This window comes from Acartia tonsa, chromosome 7 (genome assembly GCF_053477335.1).
Source record: "Acartia tonsa isolate MP-2025a chromosome 7, ASM5347733v1, whole genome shotgun sequence".
Taxonomy (NCBI): Eukaryota; Metazoa; Arthropoda; class Copepoda; order Calanoida; family Acartiidae; genus Acartia; species Acartia tonsa.
Genome location: NC_137266.1, coordinates 25582285 through 25604074, shown reverse-complemented (window position 1 = coordinate 25604074; position 21790 = coordinate 25582285). Strand labels below are relative to the sequence as shown.

At 35.0% G+C, this 21790-nt stretch overlaps 1 protein-coding gene across 2 annotated transcripts in view; it reads right to left on the bottom strand.

Moving 5' to 3' along the window:
* Positions 1–21790, bottom strand: part of LOC145325149 (UDP-glucosyltransferase 2-like) — a 93216-nt gene that overhangs the window by 63509 nt on the left and 7917 nt on the right. The gene's annotated exons all lie outside the window — the stretch shown is intronic.

Sequence of the window (21790 nt, the reverse complement as noted above, 5' to 3'; positions counted from 1 at the left end):
CTCGAACCCGCAACAAACGGATAAGGAAACCAACATTCTATAAATGAGCTATATTGGAGACCAATTATCAGTTGTGAAAATAGACAATGTATACAAAAACTTATTTCTTATAGTATACTTTAAAATTTCACATTCTTCCATGTCTGTCATCATAGCTCAGGGGTAGAGATGAGGTTCCATTCAGAGAGTTTTCAGTTCAAAACTACCCAAACATCAAATTTAATTTTCACTGTCTGAGATAATAAGTAATAGAAAATTTTAAAATATTTTTAATCATTTGCATTATGCATTATACAGTCACTTAAAATATTAAAATATTTTTTTGATTTGTTTTTGGTAAGACTCGATCTTGCATCCATTAAACCAAATATCAGTGGTAAAACTAATTATTTTCTCACCAAACCTCCAAATCTCTACTGGGGTAGGCATGTTTTGTAGATTTATTGTTTTAGTCTTACTGTAAATGCCAAAATATATAAGATTGAAAAAAATATTGTTTCAGTGGTGTGTCTTGAACCACCATCCTTGACATCTGAAATCTGATGCCTTAATCAAAAGAGCTAATTTAGCATGAGACATATGTGAGTGTTCAACAGTCTTATTTCAAATGCCAAAGTATATAATATTGAAAATAATATTGTTTCAGTGGTGTGTCTTGAACCACCATCCTTGACATCTGAAATCTGATGCCTTAATCAAAAGAGCTAATTTAGCATGAGACATATGTGAGTGTTCAACAGTCTTATTTTAAATGTCAAAGTATATAATATTGAAAATAATAGTTTCAGTGGTGTGTCTTGAACCACCATCCTTGACATCTGAAACCTGTTGCCTTAACCAAAAGAGCTAATTTAGCATGAGACATATGTGAATGTTTTACAGTCTTCTTTTAAATGCCAAAGTATATAATATTGAAAAAAATTTTGTATCAGTGGTGCGTCTTGAACCACCATCCTTGACATCTGAAATCTGATGCCTTAAGCAAAAGAGCTATCTCAGCATGAAACATTAATATATGTTTTACAGTCTTCTTTTACATTCCAATGTATATTTTATATGACATATGTGAGTGTTCAACAGTCTTATTTTAAATGCTAAAGTATATAATATTGAAAATAATATTGTTTCAGTGGTGTGTCTTGAACCACCATCCTTGACATCTGAAACCTGTTGCCTTAACCAAAAGAGCTAATTTAGCATGAGACATAAGTAAGTGTTCAACAGTCTTATTTTAAATGCCAAAGTATATAATATTGAAAATAATAATGTTTCAGTGGTGTGTCTTGAACCAACATCCTGGACATCTGAAACCTGTTGCCTTAACCAAAAGAGCTAATTTAGCATGAGACATATGTGAGTGTTTAAAAGTCTTATTTTCAATGCCAAAGTATATAATATTGAAAATAATATTGTTTCAGTGGTGTGTCTTGAACCACCATCCTTGACATCTGAAACCTGTTGCCTTAACCAAAAAAGCTAATTCAGCATGAGACATATGTTTATTTTCAACAGTCTTATTTTAAATGCCAAAGTATATAATATTGAGAAAAAAAAATGTTTCCGAGGTGTGTCTTGAACCACCCTCCTTGACATCTGAAATCTGATGCCTCAAGCAAAAGAGCTATCTCAGCATGAATCATTATTATATGTTTTGCAGTCTTATTTTAAATTTCAATGCATATAAGATTGAAAAAAATATTGTTTCAATGGTGGGTCTTGAACCACCCTCCTTGACATCTGAAATCTGACGCCTTAACCCAAAGAGCTAATTTAGCATGAGACATATGTAGTGTTCAACAGTCTTATTTTAAATGCCAAAGTATATAATACTGATAAAATATTGTTTCAGTGGTGTGTCTTGAACCACCATCCTTGACATCTGAAATATGACGCCTTAAGCAAAAGAGCATGAAACATTAATGTATGTTTTACAGTCTTCTTTTAAATGCCAATGTATAAAAGATTGAAAAAAATATTGTTTCAATGGTGGGCCTTGAACCACTCTCCTTGACATCTGAAACCTGAAGCCTTAAACAAAAGATCTATTTCATCATGAGGAATATGTATGTTTTCAACAGTATTATTTTAAATGTCAAAGTATAAGACATAAATATATGTTTTATAGTCTCAATTTAAATGCCAAAGTATATAACCTTGAAAAAAAAATTGTTTCAGCGGTGGGTCTCGAACCACCCTCCTTGACATCTGAAATCTGATATCTTAACCAAAAGAGCTATATCAGCATGAAACATATATATATGTTTTACAGTCTTCTCTTAAATGCCAATGTATATAAGATTGAAAATAATATTGTTTCAATGGTGGGTCTTGAACCACCATCCTAGACATCTGAAACCTGACGCCTTAACCAAAAGAGCTATTTCACTATGAGAAATATGTATTTGTTCAACAGTCTTATTTTAAATGTCAAAGTATATAAAATTGAACAAAATATTGTTTCAGTGGTAGGTCTTGAACCACACCAGTTGAAACTTGATATCTGAAACCTAATGTCTTAACCAAAAGAGCCATATAATCATAAGACATATATATATGTTTTACAGTCTTAGTTTAAATGCCAAAGTATACAAGATTGAAATAACATATTTCCCCTTGCCTTCACCTTTCTTTTCCTTCTCTGCATTAACACAGCATTCTTTTTATAAGAACCTACCTCTGTTTATGTTACAACATGTTGTGATGAACACAACATGTTTTCAAAAACATATTTGATGTTGTCTTTTTTTTGAAATCTAAAGAGAGAGTGAAATAAAGTGTATGAATTAAAATTTCAGTTTATAAAGGTTAGTAAATTAAATTTTAAATTGGTTATTAAATCATGCCAATTCATTATAAAGATTCTAAGAAATGTAAAACCAATTTGGGCAAGTATTTTCCAACAAAATTATCTTATCTTAAGATTTTTTTCTATATTTTCTAACCTATAGGGTGACAACAAAATTGTTCTATAAGATCATAATAGGTAACTAGCCAATAGCGAGATAGTTATATCGAGCTAACTCTAGTATGTCCATATGTACAGCTTGAGTTGAGAAACACCTAAAACTTATCGTCGATTTTCTCATCCCCTAAGAAACCTGAATTTAAAGGTAACGCGATGGAATAAATTACATGGATTATCAATACATTATTGTGTTGCAATGGAATGCTTTATTTTTTGTAATACAAATTATAATATAATGTATTACAATTTGTATAAAGAAACTGCATAGAAGCTGTTATTCTAAGAGTGTCACTCTTATATGTCTGCTAATATCTTTAAAAAGGTAAAACCGATTGTTAAAATTTTCAGGTAAGAGTTTCTTTGGTCTAGGAAAGTTTTTAGGCCGTCCTTTAATAAAAAAGGGAATTACTACCCCTTAAAGAAAATACACTAGAAGCTAGTGACGCAGTGACTAGATGAAATTTTAAGTAGTTTGGCACAAACATTGCATGATTAAAGTTTGCGAATATTGGCCTATGTCTGTAAGCATGAATAAGTATGTAAGCCTAGAGCGGGGCACTTGCCAACATAATTGGGTGTATAATTATTTCCACCAAAAGCACAAATAATAATGCTTTCTCTAAAAATGCCTAGCAAGCCCTAAAATCTGTGAAGCACATACCGACAAGGCTACCATTTACCCAATAGAGCCTAACCTAACCTAAGATAAAGTACCAACAAACATACCAAAACTACTACCGCCCGCCCCCCCTCCCCCTACCATCCTTTATTTTCAATCTATTTAAAGTAAGGGAGGGGAGATTTCTGTGCTCGACTGGACAAAATGAGGGATACCACCCATATTATATTAGGAGTGGATGTTAACTTAAAAAGAGTTTTGCTGTTGTAGTAACAATTTAGTACTTGAGAATAATAAAAAATGTCTTTTGTGGAGACGATTGCACAGCCTTTATTTTCCCAGGGTAATGATAGAGGGGTTATAAAGGTGAGATTAGCAACAATTAATCCATGATTACAACTTCTTTTTGCATGGAGAAATTACAATTATGCAAATACCACAAAATTAGCAAATTGATGAAACAATGTTTGTTAAATGGAAAAAATATTTTAAAAGAAAAAAAGGGTATATTAAAAGTAGATTAATTACGCATATTTATAAACAATTTCAAAAGTGTAAATAAAAAGGGCCATAGTTTAATAATTATCATTTTACTATGAACTATCGTATTTTTTGCTGATTTTATTGCAATTTTTATACATTTTGTTTTATACATATTTTGGTTTAATGCATCAAATTAAAGATTTTAATGTACATAACAAAAAAGTACATTTGAATTACACGTGTTTTTTCGGTTACATTACTAAACTAACAGGAAAATTTGTTTATTATTGCTTAAAAATAAATTTTAACTTTAACGAACTAAGAGAAAGGCTTCGTAAAATAGAAAAAAACATAAAAAAACGAAGAAATAACAAAAAAATAAGAAAATGAAGAGAGTTTAGTTAAAGGTAAAAGAAAGAAAAAAGCACTTCCCTGATTTTTAGTGCAAAATTTTAACAGATTTTTTTGGTGACACTATCAAACTTAGGAAATATCCATTTTATATCCACTAGATAACATTAAGACCCCCCCCCACGCCTTAAAATTGGTTTTAAGAATAGAGGGGACAATGGGCTGTTTAATACACTATCCCAAAAGTTTTATAAAAATATTTTCTTATTTGTTGGCTTAACAACGTTAGGGACTGACAGTAAATTCTGATTGGTTGGCTAATTAAGTTGAGTATTCCAACGTTTCAACCACTAATTTTAATTTACAAAAGGGGTAATTTTGTGTATAATCATTGGGGATCAACATTTATTTATCGGCCATTGTCTTATCCCTTTAGATCCCAGTATGTAATATTTTTCCTTTTTAATGAGGTTTGGTGATGGGGGCGGATGTCTTGTGCACTAGTTCATTAAAGGGATTCTGCCGCAGCTGGGAATGCAACGGAAGGGGAAGAGAGCATCAAAGCTCATGCAAGCTTCAGCTTCCAAAGATTTGTTAATTTTTACTTAAAAACAACATCAACTTATACTTCAAATTTCATAGATTTAAGTGACTAAAGCTTAGGGACTGAGAGATGACATTGTTCTGTAAAATAAACTAGTTCCTAAAGTTAATAAACCCTTTATCTTATTCGTTGGCTCAAAACTTTGTGTTTTTTTATCGAATTTTGATTGGTTGGTTCCAAACAATAATGGTAACTAAATATATTAATCAATAGTTAAAATCTATATTGTCCATTGTACTATTCCTGCTAGAGAGTATGTTCGTGTATACAGTAAAGTTAAATGGACTGTAACTTTTCATTGTATATTGCTCGTTATCTTCTTCTTATTGTTATTTGGGAAATTATTGTTCCTGTTTTGAGTAAAATCAAAAAGCTAAAGAGAAGTTTTGATTTTTTCCAGAATGTTGTCTATAACTGTCTACATATCTAGATCGAAGGTTTTTTTTATCTATTTCTTTTGTAGAAATAGATGGTCAATGTAATTTTTCATGATAAATTTATGAGCATTGTCATTTTGCCGTTCATAAAGTAAGAGATTGTCAAAAATGTATTTATTTATGTCAGGTATTACCCTTTTTATTATTTCTTACAAATTGACAATCCAATTCCATTCTGCTTAAATGCACAAGGCTATTATAATACAGAAGTTTCAGAGTAATAGCAAACTAGCAATATTTCAGGCATCTAGCTCTATCAGAAGCTGAGATCAAGATCCCCCCCCCCCCAATGACTAAAATTTTAAGGTTTGAGTGCCAACCAATAAAGTCAAATTATATAGTAGATGCGCTGCTATCTACCACCAAGTGGCAACCCATATACGAACCACAATTTAAACAAGGATGACAACATCAATGAAGGCAACTCTAAAAACATAATTGTAGAAATACAGGATACTGTTTTAGGACTTAGTTACATTTTTAGATCTTATTTAATTTAATCATGTTTTAAATAAACCTACTGACTATCACTTAAAGATTATAGATTTGCTACTCTTTGTAAATAATCTAAAATTAAAGTTATTTGAGACGAAAGTAGAGAATTACCCTAATTAAAGAAAAGCTTTGCTTTCAAAAATGTTGATAGAAACATGAACGGAAATTTCTGACGTCGGCGGCGGTGGTGTTAGTGGGGGTAACACACAAAAAAATTCAGGAAATGCAAATTTCAATGTTGCTATAGCATAACTTCAGAAATATGGGGAGTAGAAAAGAAAAAAATATTTTGAAACTCATCAATCTAATCATAATGATATCAAAAATAGTTATTTATTTCATCGTATTATAAACGGCTTTCCGCGGATATAAAAAAAACTAGTTTTTATCTTATGATTGTACATTTTTATATTCGTAGAAAGCTGGATATAATACGATGCTAGACATAGTTTTTTCGTATGGATGAGAACCGGTTCCTATCCACCGGATTCGAATAAATACGAGAAAGATATATACAAATAATTTCCCATAAAAATTAAAAGCACTTTTGCTCAAAAATTATTTTCGCTTAACAGAATTACTTTTTGAACTAAAATGGAATTTATGAAATCCTAAAGCATATTATATCCCAAAATCCCTGAATTAAGGCAAATGGAACATGTAAGACAAAACATGAGTTCAGGAAATAAGGAATCAAGGGATAGGAAAATAAAAAAAAAAATTAATCAATCAATTATTTTATGTTTATTTTGTCTTTTAATAAGAAAAAAAAATATAGAAGTGTCAATTGATATTATTACCATTGTCCTCCTCCTCCCTGATACGGAAGCAAGTGTTGAAAAAAGGTAGGAATCAATGAAAATTAGAGGGTGACAATTTCCTTACTTGAAATCCAAAAAGTTGTGAGCATGTTCAAGCACCAAAAATAGAACTAACAATGCAACATTTTTTGTAAACATATATGGTGACAATTTTAGAAGCGAAGCTACTGTACAATTTACAATGGCACTAAGTCCATATGAAGATTAAATAAAAGTACTTAATAGTTCACTTTGCAAGTTCGTTCCTAATACTTAATGGGGATTATGTGATATTCTTTGCTATAAAGATAACCCTCACCAATAAACAAACAGAGGTGGTTTCCGGCTTTGGTAGTAAGATCACCAAAATTGTTTTTGTAAAAATCCTTCAAAATCTCAATCTTTAATTAGAGTCGGTCCGTCCTTACGTCCGTCCGTCCGTCCGTCCGAGAGTTAGCCTTTATTCGTTAATTTAGGCATGTTAGAATACTTTTTTAATAACAATTTTTTTATGTGAAAAAAACATCCGATTGATCTGATTTTTGATTACTGATTCATATTACAATAAGGTAAATATTATGAGCGAAGCATCTCTATAATCAAGTATTAAAAAAGTCAGTATGTCCTTAAACAGAATTCTGTATTTAAGAAGTTTTGCAACAAATTTACGTTTAAATTTGTCAAACCTTATATTTTCATATTTTGTATTTCAGTTCTGACACTCAACAAAAGTTAATGTTCGTCTGTCATATCGTTTCACAGCTTCGCTTTTATGGATGTTGTCATCCTTGTTTTTTAAGAACCCACGAAAGTATACAACCTAAACTTACTTGTTACATTGGTTCGCCGGTCATGCTTAGTGAGATATTTGATTTCTACAGATGATATAAGATTTATTTGACTTTTATCAGAGATAGAATTCTACCAAGTCAGTTTTTATGTTAAAAGGGTTGTTTTAAAGGTTTATATTAGAATTTAATTTGTTTTATAAAACTTTAGGCGGTAGAATTTTTTTTAAGATTATCCATTTTGCTTACCACTAAGCAACTACTCCATAAATTACTCTGTTCCGGCTGTCTATCTATGATGCTCTTAAAAACTACAAATTACTATTAATATGTTCCAAAATATAGAGTTCTATATCTTTACTATGAACTTTAATCAATAAAGGGGTGCCCAATTTTAATGCATACTGTATTTATTGTATGTGTAGTAACTTTATCTATAATACAAAGTAGCATGATGTCTGTCCGTCCGTCCCTTAAGATCTTGGTAACTACTGAACCGATCGGATTCTACTCTTCAGAGCATATACCTACTGGTCCTGTGGTGGTTTTAGGCTAATTACTAGGGGGGTGAGACACCTCCAACCCACCCAAAAACAACCCCCCCCCCTTTTTTTTTACGAATTTGCCATTTTTTTGCGATTTATCCGCATTTTTTTCCGCTGGGTAGGTAAAAGAAGATGTAATTACACTTCTTGGGGCAAAGCACTTAGAGGCTAGGGTCGAAGCCGCTAGTAATTAATTGTAACTGTTTATAACTTGCATTTCAACATTGTGATAAACAACATACTCAAAGACGTGGGCTACATTCATCATAAGCTAATGCTCGTCAATTAATTCTTGTCAATATCAATTTTAAAAAAACTCCTCAAATTCATTGGTCAAAATAGGAAAACTATGATTTTTTAAATTAAATAATATGTCCTTCTTTTTGATAAAGTTTTATATTATCAAAAAAAGCTTAAACTATACATTTTTAAAAAAGCTAAAACAAAAACAAAAACGGACTTTCTAAAGAGTAAAATTAAATGAAAAACAGAGCATGCTTATTTGAGAAGCTTTGCTTTAAACAACTGTTTTAACTTGCAGATTGCATTATAAACGCAAGATAACACCATCAATACACAAAATAATTGCATCAAACAAAAGAGTTCACGACTGACTGACCAAATCACACACACACACGAACACCCACATACATACACACACACACACCATGAAACAGAGTTTATTAATGCTCTCTAAATTGCATTTCAATGATTGGTAAATTAGCAAAGCAATATGCAAATTATTCGCGCGCATAATAGACAACATAGCGCAGAGAGAAAATAGGAGTTAGAACAAATATAAATATTCATAATAGCGTAGCTTCTTTATTATTAAACATGACCGGATGTCAGTATGCCCAACTATTTAAAATATGATTTTATTGACTTTTATAAAAAAACACTTATGGCATTTAGCAACTAACTTTGGCGATCCGTCCATGTGGGTTTCATTAAATCTAAAATGAAAACATTTTTCTTGGCTTCTATTAAAGATACATTACCAAAACTATATTGAAGATCTACTCTAAAATTTACTGTCCGTATGTCTGTCATGTCCGTTTTTTAAGTTGTTTCAAGCTGCACTTTCATTAGCCATTACTGCATCTACTATTTTGTTAAATATTGAAGAACTAGTGCGAAATAGATTGATGCATTCTCATTTAAAACTGCATTCAAAACAAGTTTTTAACGAATAGATCAAGTTATGAAGAGTAGCACATTGCACTACGGTAAAATGCTTATCGATTTACATAATAAAACAAGGACAGCAATGTAACAAAGAAGCACGGCAAAAAAAGGAAATTTTAGGTTTATCTTTAATTAATAAGGTATAAATTTCACGACGAATTTTGTTTCTTTATTTACAAGTATAAATCACTATATTATTCTCATTTAGATTTCAAAAATTGTGGTTTCCCTCAAAGTTTCTGGTCAATCACAGAAACCCCATCCTTTCATTTTGAAATCAATGGAAAAAATATGAAATATTCCCTCACAGTTGACCTGCACGCCTGCTTCTGCGGGTTGATGTTGTACTCGCAGGTTCTTCGATTGCGGCCATAGCCCTCTCTACGATATCAACAGGATTGGGTTCTGAGGGAGTAGGATTTTCTGGAGCTGCTGGAGGCTCTGGAGCAACAGCATTCTGAAGGGCCAACATGCCCTCACAGGGAGCCATGGCTACTGGATCTTCGGAGGCAGCGCCAGCCTGCGGATTAACAGGTAGATCAATTCCAGATGGAAAGAGCTCACTGATTTGAGCATCGAGCTCTGTGTCACTGTTTTCCTCTGCAGGATCCAGGACCTCTGGATTGCCTTCTCTATCGGTGGGCCTGTACTCATCAGAGCACTCAGAACCGCCATAATGAGAGATCAGCTCAACTCCATCATCATCTGGCCGGGGTACGTCCCCAGCGGGAAGAGATGCCTCTATGGTCGCCACATTCTGCCCAGGTACATTCATTACATTACAACGAGTATTAATATATTTAATTACCCTGTCAGAATTTTGGTCCAACAGTCGACTAGTGGCCTCAATAACCGTGGTCATTCGTGATTTTAACTCAACGGTCGAGTCCTCAGAGACAGTGCGAATTTTTTCGCGCAAAGTTTTGCGGTTCCGCAGTAATTCTGCGGAAATTTCAATAAGGCGCTTGCCATGTTGTATATATGCTTTCTCAACAAATGAAGCATTGCTAGCAATTTTAGATTCCAGACTTCTCTGGAAGGGGAGAAGAGCTTCCTCCATTGCTTCTTTTACAGTGGAGGATAGGACTTTTTTCCATTCCTCAGCAGTCACCCAAAAAGCCTTAGGCTCACTTTTGCTTTCTGCTAATGTCTCTTTCCTTTTAGGGGGTAATGGAGGCGGTTGAATTTCCACCTTAGCCTTTTTGGCTACTGGGCCGCCGCTGCCTGTTGGTGTTGGCGGACGTTTTTCTACCGCTTTTGGGGCAGATTTTACGGCGACTACCTCCAATTCAGGTGAGGCACTACGTTTTGGTGGCGATTCCACCCGATTTTTTTGCGGTTCCCCTCCCCTATTTTGTTCCATTAGAGGCCTGGTCCTAGGCCTGGCTTTATCGGAATATTCGTTGGCCTCTAAGTTTTTAGCCTGCCGCAATTTTTCTTGCAAGTCAAGGAGTTCCTTTGGAACATCTTTTCTCGCGGTGCGGTAAACGTGGATCGATCTTGAGACACATTGCAGTTCACTGAGGTTTTCAGGGTTGCGCGGCGGTTTTACACGCGGCTGATACCTGTTTTCATCAGGTTCATAGTAGGCTTCCTCAGGGCCGCCCTGGGGATAGCCATGATTGCTGTCATAATAATAGTCCTCTTCATTGTAAAAGGGTGCCTCTTCATATTCTCGACGGTATGAAGAGTGACCGGCCCCATGGGAGTGGTGAAAACCCCTTGAAAAATTCCGCCTGGGATATCCTAAAACAAAAATAATAAACTTAAAATTAAGGGTCATTAATTCCTTATACCGAATAAGGAAATATTTTTACAAAGACGACCTTTAGGGACGACAATCTTATAGGTATATATGTTTGATACAGGTCGTCCGTTTTTGGGGATTAGTTTTCCCCATTATTTGTAAAATCCCGCAATTCGTGTGTTTCACTCGTACCTCCTTCTTTGTACGCGTGAATTTTGGTGCAGGCTAATATGTAAATGATAAAAGCGACGCATAATAACGACCCTATTCCTGTAAGGATGGCTGCTACTACAAGCACTATATGATACCAAGTACTGGATAGGAAATCAACCACCTTATGATACGTTTGAATAAACCAGGAGTCAGTTATTTTTACTTCAAAATTATTGGAGTCTGCGGCAAGTTGGCTGAGGTATAATTCCTCGGCACTTTCTGAGAAATTAGTTTTTTCTAGGCTTTGCCAAGAATGATATAGAAATAGGCTAATCGGTTTATCCATAAGATATTGGTTTACATTTAGTATTTGCATACCCTGCCCTTGATTACCAAGGAATTTTCCTTGGTACAAATGTAAGAAAATTGGATTTTCGGAACATTTAGTCGGGGTTAAATGGGTGGTGTTAACCAATCTGCGTGAAAATGGTGATATTCCCATAGTCTTATTATTGATTGAAACCGAGAAATGGTCCACAAAACAGGGTAAATTTTCTCCCAAAGAAACATTGATTTTAAGACTATCGCACTGTATTACTAAATCCAGCTCACCGAGCGCCCTAACTAGTTTTTTACGATGAGTCTGAATACTGCTTTTAGACAGAAAATGGTTCTGTAAACAGCGAGTTTCGGGGACAATTAATTTATTATATTGTTGGTAGGAATAGAAAATCTCTAGTGGTAACATGTCATCTTTTTCTTTAGCGTTTAAGAGTGGGAAATATGGTTTTATAGAATTTGTGAACCATACCATTAAGTTATCAATATTAGTTTTGTAATAAAATAACTCGGGAATTAGAATTTCAAAATGTTTTTTGTCTTTAAGTTCTAGCGCTAGAGTAATTTGGGGATCGATCACTAGATATTTTTGGGCACCCTATTCTCCTTCAAATGTAAACAATGAAATATTAAAGATGTCTACCGTTCGCCAAGGAGAAGTGAATTTTTGTGCGCTATCAGTTTTATCATCTGAGATAATTCTGTCGTAGCCTATTCTCAGATTGTGATCTAAACAATTGTTTCCCACCCAGTGACTGCCCAGGTAACAGCCCGCTTTTGTTTGTAATAATTCAACAGGCTCAGCCTGGACCCCTATTTGTTTTTCCTCAAATGTCCCAGGGATAAAAATGCCGTTAATGTTTACGCCGTTTCCCTCGCAGGCGGGGTCGATGCCGTTAAGGAGGTCGTTGGGGTAAGTAAGTGTCCCGTTTACCAGGAAACGCGTGTATGACATCTGGTGTTCATACACTGAGACTGATTTCCCTTCAAAGTTAAATATTTTAGTTTTGGACATGGTGTAACAGTCTTCATAAGTTACGAGGTTCGGTATCTCCACGAGTGCTGGAGCAGCGAGGTGTATGTGGCTATATCTGCCACAATACCAGTAATGAGTACTGGTTCGGAGGTGGCAACGAATTCCAGGTATAATTTTTCTTTCAACCTTTTGCAGCAGGTGAAATTGTTTTTGTTCAATATTGGTAATATTAAGAAACGCAGCGCATTCAGAGATTTTCAAACGCGGATTTTCGTTTGCTACACATTGAGTTGCATCTATTTGTATTATTTCGGACGCATTTGATTTTGCCAAAATAATAAAAAGCCCCAAGAATCCCAAAATAAATTTACCTCGAGCTCCTGGTGCCTTTGCCAAATGATGCTGCATTTTATTTTTATGCTTCTCGTTTTTCTCTGAAATATGTTAATTAGTTAGTTTTAACATATATTTTTTTTGTTTATTTTCGTTATTATACAGACGTAGATTAAGCTATATACATTTGCCACCTTGGTTTTATATAATTATACATTTTATATACATTTTATTTCTTCCTTTTAATTGGGTTATGCAGTCCGATTTGGACATGTATGCGGTTATCCCCCCCTTGTGACCTAGTTTTTCTTTCTTCTTCTAATATATACTTGGGTACTATGCTTTGTTTGTTAACATTAATAACCTTTTCAGGGCTGGATTGTTTGGGTCTTTGTGCGAAGAAAGAAGCCTCGGACGGGACGGTTTCTTCCAAGAAACTATTTTCGACGTGGATGTGAGGACCGGCTGACCGATCTGCGCCAGGGGGTTCCTGGTCTTTGGGCTGTGACTCAAATGGTGAGTTTTTTTCCATTATATCCCCTCCCCTATCACAATCCACCTCCCCCTGGGGTAAGTCCTGACTAGTTTCAGGGTTTCTTTCTATAAAATCGTCACCATCGTTATCTAGGTAGGTAAAATCGTCATTTTCCATACCTTTATTATCGTTTATTTCGGTTTGCCCGGTATTATCTATTGTCAAGGTTATTTCCTCAGACGGGACGATTTCCTCAATAGGAAAGACGTTAAAGGAAAGTGTTTCCCCCAATAATTCTATTTTAGAATCTATTTTCCGTATTTTATCTCTACTAACAACTTGGTTAGTTTTTATTGGATTTGATCCAAAGGGACTGAGTTCAAAAAGGGCCTCTGAGAATTTTTTTGTTACAATAAAAGGACCCCCATAAAAAGATTGCAATTTTTTACTGACCCCTATCTTGACTAGGTTAAAAAATGCAAAGACCACGTCGTTAACGAAAAGGGTAGATGAAGCCTTCCTAGATTTATTTTGAAACTCTAAATAGATCTTAGATTTTTTGGAAACCTGTGCAATAATTTCTTCCAAATTTTTTAGGTAGTTTAAGTAAGACCTGCAGTCAATGTCCTGCCTTTTCTGCAAGATTGGAGAAAAGAAATCGAGATTGAGAGTTGGTTGCCTGCCGAACATAAGGTAATATGGCGTATACCCCGTTCTTCTAGACGTACTAGAGTTAATTACAAAAGTGGTCAAAGCTAATTTTCTTGCCCAGTCTTTACTTTCGAATCGGTCATCGGATCTTAGACCTGCATAAATGCTTTGATTATGCCTTTCACATGGGTTACTATTAGGGTTTCTTGGGGGAATAAGTTTAGTTTCGATACCTAGTTCATCCATAACTTTTTTGAAAACTTCCCCAGTAAAATTTGTTCCCCTGTCACTCCTCAATGACCGAAATAAGCCGTAGGTGGGTACCACCTGTTCAAGGATGACCTTCACCGTGCTTTCCACGGTGGCGTCCTTGATGGGGTGAGCGATAATGTACCTAGAGAATAGGTCAACTAGGATAAATATGTAACGGACATGTTGTCCTTGAAAATAGTTAGGGGTTAAAGGACCGATAAGGTCTACTGATACCTGGCCAAAAATCTCGTGACTAATGGCTGAATGGGTGATAGGTTGTTTGTGTTTAGGTACCTGCCCTATTTTTCTTAGGCAGGTAATACAATTTTTGATGCGTGATTCGACAAACTTATTAATTCCTATAAGGAAGAATCTTTCATTTATCTTGCGTGTTGTTTCGTTAACCCCCTTGTGACCTATACTATTATTATGTGCCAATTCAAAAACTTTATTATATAATCCAATGGGTATGACGGGTCTTTCAATGAATGTTCCATTGCTAAGAGGTTGTCTAAATATTAGAAGTCCTTCCATAACGTATAAATGTTCTATTAATTTAAAAAGGACCTCTTTCCGGCCGGTTAGTTCAGCTTTTTCAAAACTCGACAACTTCTTTTTTTCGAATATCCACCTACGAATTTCAGATAATACTTGATCTTTTTGTGTTTCAGATTGCCAAACATTGTTCACACCGACTTCCGAAGCCGAATGTAACTCAAAAATCTGGTCTTGGTATGGGCAATCCTGTTCATAAGGATCCAAGGTAAATGAGCTAGTACATTTTTCACAATCGGTTTCCTTATGTTCTTTGCATAAAAATTGCCCTCTAGATAGATTGTCGGCATTGCAATGGTCCCTACCCTTTCGATGAATTACTGTAAAGTCAAAACTTTGGATAAAGAAAATCCATCTCAGAGTTACACCATTTATTGTTCCTTTTTGCCATTTTTTGTAATGAACTAAGGAAATCGAATCTGTACGCACAATAAAGTTTCTGAATCTTAAATAATGAAGAAAGGTTTTAAGAACAAATACTAGACAAGCTAATTCGCCTTTATAACTTGGATAATTTTTCTCTGCCCCGTTACATTTTTTGGAACATATTCCAATAATTCTTTCTTCCCCCCCCTGGTTTTGGCTGAGAATTCCAGCGAAATAACTCGTAGAAAAATCTACGTCTACTATAAAGGGGTTAGGATTATCCCACTGGGGGTAGCCTTTACTTATAGAATTTGAGAACATATTTATGAAATTTTCCCAATCTTTTGATAGGGAATTGGTCCATTCGATAACTTTATCGTTTCTGTGTTCGTCTAGGGTACAAGAATTTTTCGCATAGGATGGGAAATAGGCCCTATAATAATTGGAGAAGCCCAGGAAACGCTGGAGTTCCTTGCCTGTCCTGGGCCTGCTCCAATTTTTAATTTGTTCTAAATATTCGGGGTTCATTTTAAGTCCTTGGGAACTGACTATATGACCTAAATATGTACATTCGGATGTGAAGAATTTACATTTGGCTAGATTTAACTTAAGTTTTGCTATTTTTAGGACTCCGAAGAGTTTTCTGAGATGTTTCAGATGTTCCTCAACATTCTTTGAGAATATAATAAGATCATCAAGGTAAGAAATTATAAATTCGTATAAGCCAGGGATAAGGGTTAGGACTCTGTCCATCAAATGGCAGAAAACACTTGGCGCGTTACACAGTCCGAACGGCAGTTTCTTGAAAAGATACTGCCTGTTAAGGGCTGTGAACGCTGTCAAGTGTTTACTTTCCTTCGAAATGGCTAGCGCATGGAATGCGCTAGTCAAGTCGAGGGTGGTAAATACATTACCAGTGCCTAATTTTTCTAAATTACTAGAAATCAGGGGAAGGGGCCAATTAATTTTTCGTGTTACACTATTAAGCGCACGAAAATCGATAACGAACCTAAGCTTGCCTTCCCCCCCAGCCGTTGGTTTTTTCTTTACCGCAAAGATTGGGGAGGACCACTCGCTGTAGCCCTCCTCAATGACGCCCCCCCTTAGCCAATTTTCAATTTGTTCTTTTAATTTGGCTTCGTATAGTGGGTTTAACTGAATGTTTCTAGCCTTAATAGGTTTAGCCCCGGGGATCAAGTCTATTTTATACTGTAAGAGATCGCAGTTACCGATATCGGCATCGTCAACCGAAAATATATCGAAATGATCAAGGCATAATTTTACTACCTTTTCCTTCATCCCTGGGTTATTTTTGATAAGATCACTATTTTCTAAGTCTAATTTTTCTTTAATGAATTTAATTCGTTTAAGAAGTGTAGTTCCTGACAATTCATTTATTTGATTAATACTTTTATTGCAGGAATTTGGGGAATCTGATTCGAATTCAAAGCAATATCCAACTTTAACGTTATCCAATAAGGTAATATTTTTTCCTGCTAAATTGACAAAATTTACCCAACATTCTCCCTTCTCATTTACATTATAAATACCCTCCATAAGCATTAAGCCATTATGGCTTGTCATTTTAGAATTATTTGGGGATATATACAGCTTCCTATTTTTCTGATGAATAGGAATTGTTATCACCGTTGTATTCCCCCCCGGCAAGAATGTTGTTTTCTTTGCTAATTTTACGCATGTTTTATTTTGTTTTAATGTCCCAGTCCCCCCCTGGTTACTCCAATTTATTCCCGGGATAAGGGAGTTTTGTTCCGTATGAACATTATTTGTAGGAATTAAGGGAATGTTTTTACTTTCTTCAACTATATTAATTGTTGAATTTTCTATGGGGATTTGCTCGCCAGTGGGGAGCTCAAAGGAGAACTTATCTAGTAACAAATTAATTCGATTAACTTTGAGAAATTCATATCCTAGATTTATAATTTTAGACGTTGTTTCAGGGATGTAAAACGTTTCTTCGAATATTTTATCTGACCCATCAAAGCTGAATTTTAAACTCACGTGTCCTATGATATTTACTGGTTTTAAATCTACAGACAGAGCGCTAAGAGTGGCGGGGGTGAATGTGATTTTGTTATCATCTAAGATTTCTTTAGAAATAAGGGACCTAAAGTTGTTTCCTGTATCCACTAAAGCGTGTTGCAGGAATTCCCCCCCCACGGGATTAAGAACTTTTAGTTTTGCACAGATAGGCATTATACAATAAATTATATTTTTAGTCGAAGCCTAAGATGCATATTTTCCAAGATCCCCACCTCAGCGGTTAGACGATGGTAATCCTCACACAGAGACTTCCTGTGTTCCAGGTATAGTTGTCTGTCGAAATTTTTTAAATAATGAAATGTTTTAACAATATGGTTAATTGTTAAAATAATTTTATATAGCTTTCTGGGTTTCATTAAGTTTTTTTTTTTTTTTATCAAGCGCTTTTCAGCTTCAGAAATTTCTCAATAAGCATGAGAATGTTGATAGTTCTAAAGAAACTACTTAACTTTAATACGGGTCCTTATTTATATACTTGGATATATGATAGAAACCTATCGGAATAAAACTGAACTAAAAAGTTTTCGAAAGATTGAAGGGCTACAAAGTAGCTTAAAAATAAGTGTTCAGCTTGCAACTAACAAGACATTAAAAACAGACTGACTTATTTTTTGTCTTATATCTGTATTTATACAAAATATAGTGTCATTAGTTAGTATCTGATTCACGATGCAAATAATATAAGGTTAGCGCTAAATTATAGCTCAAAAATTATTAGATATGGCTAATATAATAAAGAGGGTCAATGATGACTGGTTTATTATTCTGATATTGTTAGTATTTATACTTAATTTTTCCACCTATGGGGTAGAACAAGCTTATATATTTACCAGAGTATAATTAATGCTGAAATCAGCTTAAAAAAAATAGGATGTGGTTTGTAGTAACTGCTTTGATAGTAACTAGCCTCGATTAATAATGTGCATTCACTTTTATATAGACTTTTTATTCCACTGGTAATCCTAGCGGAAGCTAATAGAACTAACTTTATTTCATTCTGCTAGTAATCCTAGCGGAAAATAATTTAATCAAAATGTTTTAAGATTTTATTAATCACATCTTAAGTGATTAAAGATTTTAATTTTTAAATGCTGCTTGATTGCAGCTCAAAAAATGAGTAAATGATAACAACAAAGAACTGAAGGACAACTGAATTAGATTTGGAAATTTGCTTGTATTTATACAGATTTTCCAGTAGACCCCCCCCCCCCTTCTTAATCTTATCATTTACTTATACGGACCGCGGTAGCATTCTAGGCGACATCTTTCGGATACATAATAAATTAAATATAGTTCTATTATTGTCACTGTACAAAATGCAATAATATTTATCCATATGGATAAGTTATTATACATAATTGCTGAGATATTTCAGCTACAAAAATCAGAGGCTAAGAGTGAGCAACTCTCAGATAAAATTGATACTGAGGGTTCAACTCAAGAATCATTGTTTATATACAGATAATTCGCTTAAGTTCCCCTAGCGGTTAAAAATTGAACTAGAATGTTTTAGATTCTAATATATATACATTCAAAATATACGATATTTACATTTTAGATAGGTCATGCGATATTAAAAATAAATACTACTAAATAGAAAATAGGTATTCACTTGTTAGCTTCTTGATAAAGACTATTAGATTTTAAAAAATGGAAATATTAAGTGCATGTGAAATGCTCCTCAGGTTACTTCCCTATTTCCCCCAATTTCCTGTATCAGCTACATTTGGATAGGGAAAGGAGGGGGAGGAGTTTATTTTGTGTTGCTTAGTCAGACTTAATAACAATAATTTGTTTTATTTTTTCGCGCCAAAGCATTGCTTGGCAAGGGATATTTGATATTTAAGGAATTTGCAAGCTTAGCTTGGCATGGGATATTTTGTTTATCTTTCATATCAAAATATGAAACTCATTCAGCAAATTTTTATTTTCTGGGATAGGGACAATTAATATCGCATAAATCCACTTTTACATCTAGTGGACGTGATTTTTAACAATCGCTTGTACATATTTATCTATTTCAGATTCTTCGCTGGCTTCCTGATCCATTTGGTTGATAGTTTTACGCGCATACTGCTCAGGTATTTTATTACTATTACTTGGAGCTTTTCTAGGCGTGAATTTACTCCGTGTTTTACCAAAGCGGGACTCAGGATTTGGGGGCTCCCCAGCTTTCTTTTTGTTGCATTTCTGCACTACATGGCCAGGGATATTACAATGCCAGCATTTAATATTTTTACTCCTCCCATTAAAGGCTCCTATAACGCCCTCGATTTGATCCCAAGCAATAGGATCATCCTCATGATCTACCCAAGAGGGAACCTCGTCAGGTTCTTCGGTTAAGTTTTCCTTATACATTGCCGTGTTAGTGGGGATATTATCTTCGATAATGCTGATTATGGGTTGTTTTTTCGTTTCCGCAGAATTTTTAGGTAGGAACATTTCCATGGCTTGAGAATAGCAAGCCGAAAGGTTTTCCTTGCTAATATGGCCAGACCCATCCCAGTTAACGTATCTTTGTCCGAGATTAATAAGTTTATTTAAGTAAGCGTTGTAATCGTCCAAAAATTGCATACTCTCAACGTAATTGGCCATGTCCATGGCAAGGTTGGTATACAGCAGATTTTTGCTAACGTTAAGATAGAATTCTTTCCACTTCTTTTTAGGTATGAGGCCAGGATTCATGAGTTTGAACACCCTAAGTTTGTTTTCAAAATAGGTGTCAAGGGGTTGATTAGTCTCCTGTTTTAGGTTGTAGAAGTACTGAGAGGCTACTTCTGGATCCGAGAAAGGAGTGACCAGCCTCCTAATCATCAGGTAATAACTTAAAGCAGATAAGGCCTGATTTCTTTCAGGCGTAATTAAGTCTCCTAATCGTTCCCCTCTAGAGTCATAAATTCGCTGGTATAAAATATCCTTAAAAAGAATTGGGTCACAGATTCTGTATGTCTTTGCAACCCTCCACATATTAGAAAAGAAATTATCAAAGTCGGCCCTACCGTCCCACCTAGGGGCATCCCTCGCAAAATCGGAATCCCATTTTTGTCCCTTAATAAAGCATTCTTTAATAAAGTCATCGTCGGCGACGCTAGTTGTTGCCGTTGCGGCTGTGCCTGTGTTTGGCGTATTTCTTGTAGAGGGTCTTGTTGCTACATTGGGTGCAGACCTTGTAGGTCTACGGAGGGGTTCTAACGACTTAATCCTATCAGGGATAAAGGGAATCCTTTCTAATAAGGTTTTTTCATATTCCGTTAGAGAAGTTTCTCTTACATTCATCCAATTGTCATTATCCGCCGGACCTATAAAGCCTACAATGGAATAGGCCATACAACCTGGGGCTGTCATCCTATCCTTGGCGACCCATTCAACCACGTTTATCTTTTGCTGGACCGATATCCGGTCATAAAAAGTGGCATTAATTGAATCATCACCTATGGTGTTAAAATGAGTCATGTTAAGACTTTCGTTTAACGTTTTTTCTGCAAACAATGGGCCAAGATTTCCGTCCGCTGGGAGTTTTGATACTCTGCGTTTTAGATCTAAGATGTCGGTGTCGGCTAATAATCTGCGATGTGATTCCGTGTCCTTAAACCCTGCCCATTTTGTTTCTATTTCGAGCTGCATAATCTCGGATTCTTGTTTTATTAAATCTCTATAATGTGACGAGTATTCGTTTAACTTAACATTTAACGCTTCCGATATGAGTTCTTTGATTTTTTCAGGGGAAAGCGGGTCAGCCTGCTGCTGCTGCTGCGAGGTACCAGGGACGGCCGGAGCCGGCGGAGGCGGCGGTTTGGTTTTATCATTATCCCCTTTCTTATCGGTCATGGTGCTGGAGTGTAGTGTTCGTTAACACTGATTTGTCTACCACGAAACTTTTATTTAAGAACTTGGGAATATCCCTTTCTTCCTGTTTTAAGGAGAAAATATGAAAATGTGTGAAATTAAATACTAGTGTGAAAATAAAAGGCGGGTTCCTTTTTATCTTTATTTGGCAGTTTGCCACGAAATAATTATTAGAAATATTCTGTAACAAATTGTTACTGTAAACTGTTTCCGTGAATAAACTTAGTTATCAGGAAAATATTAATTTCACTTTGCAATCGAAGCTACTTTACAATTTAATTTTGTCTGTACGCTAATTATCTATACCTTCCCCCCTCAAAAATTGAGTGGTAGACAAGACTGCGCCAAAATGACGTATGAGGGGATGTACAGACAGACTGGAATACGAGTATAGAGTAGCTTCGATACAATTAAATATCAATAATCTAACAAGGTATTTCTAAAAAAATACACATTTATTAAACAATTAAAACTGGTTAGAAATAGGCAGATTAATGGGATTATTATTATAGGATATATTTAATATGATATCAATTAAAGGCTTGGACGTCCTGTTTCTTAGTTAGGTAAGAAACGACGTACTTGAACACGTGGGAAATATAGATACCGCCAGCCTAGACATATAGGCTTGTATCTAACCGAATGCAGACGGGAGGAAGCGTATTCACTCTTTGGCCTGCAACAATCAACTAGCCCTCAACACAGCAGGATGGAGTATAGTGGCGGTTACAAGTGGAGGTCTGACTCAGCCAGAGAAG